Here is a 6,031-nt window from a genome sequence, read left to right as displayed (position 1 = left end):
GTCCGTTAGTCTTCTTCTATGTTTTTGTTCTTATTTATCACTGTGTATGTCTTTGGGCTTCTCTTAACTTTGTATGGCAAATTATTTTGAAAAAGTTTACCCTTGTGTTTATCTCAGCGACTTTAAAGGGGATCTGCCGTCTAGGGAGTTCCCCTTGAAAATTGGACCTTTGAGTAGTGACTTCTGTTTTGCCACCTGGGAGCAACGTGTAAGGAAGTGGACTTAAGGTTCTCTCTCCCCAGGGGAAGAAGCACAGTGGAAAAATCACAAATGACTTCTGGCCTGAAAAGCCCTTAATTTACCTGCTTCTACAATTACTGCCCTTTATGACCCAGTTCATCTCCCTGCAGACATAGGTGAGGGTCAAAGAAGTAGATGGTGGAGTTTTTTAGACAATCAGTGAATTTTGTAATTAGAAAAAGAACTGAGGTCGGGCACAGTGGGCTCACACCTGTAATCCCAGTGTGTCCGAAATTGGTGGGTTCTTGGTCTCACTGACTTCAAGAAGGAAGCCGTGGACCCTCACATTGAGTGTTACAGTTCTTAAAGATGGTGTGTCCGGAGTTTATTCCTTCAGACGTTCAGATGTGTCTGGAGCTTCTTCCTTCTGGCGGGTTCGTGGTCTTGCTGTCAGGAGTGAAGCTGTAGACCTTGTGGTGAGTGTTACAGCTCTTAAAGGAAGTGCCTCAGGAGTTGTTTGTTCTTCCCGGTGGGTTTGTAGTCTTGCTGGCTTCAGGAATGAAGCTGCAGACCTTCGCCTTGAGTGTTACAGCTCATGGCAGCATGGACCCAGAGTGAGCAGCAGCAAGATTTATTACAGAGTGAAAGAACAAAACCTCCACAGGGTGGAAGGGGACCCCAGCGGGTTGCCACTGCTGGCTCAGCCAGCCTGCTTTTATTCCCTTATCTGGCCCCACCCACATCCTGCTGATGGTCCATTTTACAGAGAGCTGATTGGTCTGATTTGACAGAATGCTGATTGGTACGTTTACAATCCTTGAGCTAGACACAGGGTCACAGAGTGCTAGTTAGCTAGATACGGTGTTAGCTAGATACAGAGTACCAATTGGTATGTTTACAAACTTTGAGCTAGACACAGAGTACTGATTGGTGTATTTACAAACCTTGAGCTAGACACAGAGTGCCGATTGGTGCATTTACAATCCTTGAGCTAGACACAGAGTCAGAGTGCTAGTCCTCCAAGTCTCCATTCGGTTAGCTAGATACAGAGTACCAATTGGTGTATTCACAAACCCTGAGCTAGACACAGAGTGCTGACTGGTGCACATACGATCCTCCAGCTAGATATAAAAGTTCTCTACTTTTTTAAAATCAGGATTCTCAGGGGAGGGGTTACCTGGTCATCAGCATTTTCTTTTCTTTTCTTTAAAGCAAGCACTGAGGCCGGGCTCAGTGGCTCACACCTGTAATCCCAGCACTTTAGGAAGCCGAGGTGGGTGGATCACCTGAGGTCAGGAGTTCGAGACCAGCCCGGCCAACATGGTGAAACCACGTCTCTACTAAAAATACAAAACAATTAGCCGGGCGTGGTGGCTCATGCCTATAATCCCAACTACTTGGGAGGCTGAGGCAGGAGAATCGCTTGAACCCGGGAGGCGGAGGTTGCAGTGATCTGAGACTGTACCATTGCACTCCAGTCTGGGCAACAAGAACCAAACTCTGTCTCAAAAAAATAAGCACTGATTTTGTTTTCGTTGTTTTTTTTTTTTTTTTTTTTTTTTTTTTTTTTTTTTTTTTTTTTTTTTGAGACAGAGTCTCGCTCTGTCTCCCAGGCTGGAGTGCAGTGGCGCAATCTCAGCTCACTGCAAGCTCCACCTCCCAGGTTCATGCCATTCTCCTGCCTCAGCCTCCCAAGTAGCTGGGACTACAGGCGCCCGGACCACGCCTGGCTAATTTTTTTGTATTTTTTAGTAGAGACAGGGTTTCACCGTGTTAGCCAGGATGGTCTTGATCTCCTGACCTCGTAATCTGCCTGCTTCGGCCTCCCAAAGTGCTGGGATTACAGGCGTGAGCCACCACGGCCGGCCAGCACTCATTTTGATGTATACCCAGATTATATGAGCATACAAGGTAAAGTCAAAATAGCCTGGCATATGAGACCGCTCAGACCTGGATCCTAATTACTTCTCGAGGTACATTCCTCTTCTGGAACCCTATCCTGTATTCAAATAGAAATACTGAATATCATATTCTCTCAAGCCTACAAGCCTCATATTGTTCCTCCTGCCTAAACCACCCAATCTCCTATTCCCTACTTACCTTTTTTTTTTTTTTGAGACGGAGTCTTGCTCTGTCGCCTAGGCTGGAGTGCAGTGGCGTGATCTCGGCTCACTGCAAGCTCGGCCTCCTGGGTTCACGCCATTCTCCCACCTCAGCCTCCCAAGTAGCTGGGAGTACAGATGCCCACCACCACGCCCAACTAATTTTTGTTTTTGTATTTTCTGTAGAGACAGGGTTTCACAGTGTTAGCCAGGATGGTCTCCATCTCCTGAACTTGTGATCCGCCCGCCTCCACCTCCCAAAGTGCTGGGATTACAGGTGTGAGCCACCACACCTGGCCATTTTTTTTTTTTTTTTTTTTTTTTTTTGAGACAGAGTCTCACTGTCAACCAGGCTGGAGTGCAGTGGTGTGATCTCAGCTCACTGCAGCCTCCACCTCCCAAGTTCAAGTGATTCTTCTGCCCCAGCCTCCAGAGTAGCTGGGACTACAGGTGCGCACCACCACGCCTGGCTAATTTTTGTATTTTTTAGTAGAGACGAGGTTTCACCATATTGGCCAGGCTGGTCTTGAACTCCTGACTTTGTGATCCGCCCACCTCAACCTCCCAAAGTGCTGGGATTACAGGTGTAAGCCACCGCACTCGGCCTTACCCTTTTTTTTTTTTTTTTTTTTTTGAACAGTGCAAATCTCTATAAAGCCTTCCCTTACATCTCCTGCCAGGTTTGTTTATAGCATATCTCACTGTATGGTTATTTTACTTCTTATGTGTCTGTCTCCCTTGCTAATTTCAAACTCCTCACAGGAAGACTGTAATTTATTCATCTCTGTTTCTTCAGGGCCTAGCAGTGTTTTTGTATATATTAGGCAGCTTAATACATGACATGATCCTTGCATGAACTGGTTTACCCCCTGTACATGATGAGAGACTAGAGTTGCCACCAAGTTACCTATCCAGGGGCCAGCCTGTGGGATCAGATGGGCAGGATTGGGTGGGCCCCCTTACCATGGTGTGCCCTGGAAAACTGCTCATCTTGCTAAATTGAGGATGTAGAGCTGGTTTCCAGCAGAACTTTGGAACCATCCTGCCAGCAAGGTCAGACTGTCAATAAATAGGAATTTATTGCTGGCCTGTGGCATGATCTGTTCTTGAAGTATTTGTTCTGTTCTGGAGGATGGAAGATATAAGAATTTGGATTCTTCCCTTGTTCTTTCCTCTGCCCCTCTGTCCCCCGCTGATATAGTTGGGATAGTTATCCCTGCCCGAATCTCATGTTGAAATGTAATCTCCAATGCTGTAGGTAGGTCCTGGTGGGAGGTTTTTGGATCATGGGGGTGGACCCCTCATGGTTTGGTGTAGTATTCACCCTATGAGTTATCGCAAGATCTGGTTGTTTAAAAGTATGTGGCACCTCCCCCACAACTCTGTCTCGCACTCCCATTCTGACCCTGTGACGTCCCTGCTTTCCCCTTCACCTTCCGTTTTTTTTTTTTTTTTTTGAGACGGAGTCTCGCTCTGTCACCCAGGCTGGAGTACAGTGGCGCGATCTCCGCTCACTGCAAGCTCCGCCTCCCGGGTTCGTGCCATTCTCCTGCCTCAGCCTCCCGAGTAGCTGGGACTACAGGCGCCGCCACCTCGCCCGGCTAATTTTTTTTTTGTATTTTAAGTAGAGACGGGGTTTCACCGTGTTAGCCAGGATGGTCTCGATCTCCTGACCTCGTGATCCGCCCGTCTCAGCCTCCCAAAGTGCTGGGATTACAGGCTTGAGCCACCGCGCCCGGCCTCACCTTCCGTTTTGATTGTAAGCTTTCTGAGGCCTCCCCATAAGCTGAGCCAGCACCACGCTTGCTACACAGCCTGCAGAACGGTGAGCCAATTAAACCTCTTTTTTTTTTGAGACGGAGTCTTGCTGTGTTGCCAAGCTAGAGTGCAGTGGTGTGATCGTGGCTTACTGCAACCTCCCACTCCTGGGTTCAAGTGATTCTTCTGCCTCAGCCTCCAGAGTAGCTGGTACTACAGGCATGCACCACCATGCCCAGCTAATTTTTGTATTTTTAGTAGAGATGGGGTTTCACCATGTTGGCCAGGATGGTCTCAATCTCTTGACCTCGTGATCCACCTGCCTAATTTGGCCTCCCAGAGTGTTGAGATTACAGGCATGAGCCACTGCACCCAGCCTAAACCCCCTTTTTTTTTTTTTTTTTTTTTTTTGAGACAGAGTCTCGCTTTGTCGCCCAGGCTGGAGTGTAGTGGCGCAATCTCGGCTCACTGCAAGCTCCGCCTCCCGGGTTCACGCCATTCTCCTGCCTCAGCCTCCTGAGTAGCTGGGACTACAGGCGCCCGCCACCGCGCCCGGCTAATTTTTTGTATTTTTAGTAGAGACGGGGTTTCACCGTGGTCTCCATCTCCTGACCTTGTGATCCGCCCACCCCGGCCTCCCAAAGTGCTGGGATTACAGGCGTGAGCCACCGCGCCCGGCTAAACCTCTTTTCTTTACAAACTACCCAGTCTCACGTTTTTGTTTGTTTTTGTTTGTTTTTGTTTTTGAGACAGGGTCTCACTTTGTCACCCAGGCTGGAGTGCAGTGGTGCGATCTTGGTTCACTGCAACCTTCACCTCCCAGGCTCAAGTGATCCTCCTAAGTAGCTGAGACTGTAGGCACATGCCACCACACCTGGCTAATATTTGTATTTTTCGTAGAAATGCATCTTCGCTATGTCGCCCAAGCTGGTTTTGAACTCCTGGGCTCAGGTAATCCACCTGCCTTGGCTTCCCAAAGTGTTGAGATTACAGGCATGAGCCACGGTACCTGGCCTCAGGTATTTCTTTTCTTTTGTTTTTTTTTGTTTTTTTTTGAGACAGAGTGTTGCTCTGTCACCAGGCTGGAGTGCAGTGGTGCAATCTCGGCTCACTGCGACCTCCAACTCCCTGGTTCAAGCGATTCTTCTGCCTCAGCCTCCCGAGTACCTGGGATTACAGGCATGCACCACCACGCCCAGCTGATTTTTGTATCTTTAGTAGAGACGGGGTTTCACCATGTTGGCCAGGATGGTCTTGATATTCTGACCTTGTAATCTCTCTGCCTCAGCCTCCCAAAATGTTGGGATTACAGGTGTGAGCCACCACGCCTGGCCTGGTATTTCTTTATAGCAATGCAAGAACGGCCTAATACACCCACCACACAAAATCTTTTTTTCCTGGTTTTTTTTTTTTTTTTTTTTTGGATGGAGTCTCGTTCTGTTGCCCAGGCTAGAGTGCAGTGGCGTGATCTTCCGGCATTTTTTTTTTTTCCAGACAAAGTCTCACTCTGTAGCCCAGGCTGAAGTACAGTGGCATGCTCTTGGCTCACTGCAACCTCTGCCTCCTGGCTTCAAGAGATTCTCCTGACTCTACCTCCCAAGTAGCTGGGATTACAGGCGCCTGCCACCACACCCAGCTAATTTTTGTATTTTTAGTAGAGATGAGTTTCATCATGTTGGTCAGGCTGATCTTGAACTCCTAACCTCAAGCAATCCACCAGCCTTGGCCTCCCAAAGTGCTGGGATTACAGGCGTGAGCCACTGCGCCTGGCTACAAAATCTTAAATCTAAATAACTCCTCTGTGACCACAACCTCCTGTTCTTCTCATGCTCTCAATTCCTACCAAACTTGTTTTTCCATTCCAGTGACACCTGCAACTCCTCCCTCTGCCCCTTTGGCCAGTTTCTAGCTTGTCTTCTGTGTCAGCTGCCTTGTTATAAAGAAATACCTGAGACTGGGTAATTTATAAGAAAAGAGCTTTAATTGGCTTG

Source organism: Papio anubis, chromosome 7 (genome assembly GCF_008728515.1).
Source record: "Papio anubis isolate 15944 chromosome 7, Panubis1.0, whole genome shotgun sequence".
NCBI classification, from domain to species: Eukaryota; Metazoa; Chordata; class Mammalia; order Primates; family Cercopithecidae; genus Papio; species Papio anubis.
Note: the sequence above shows the minus strand (reverse complement) of the source record.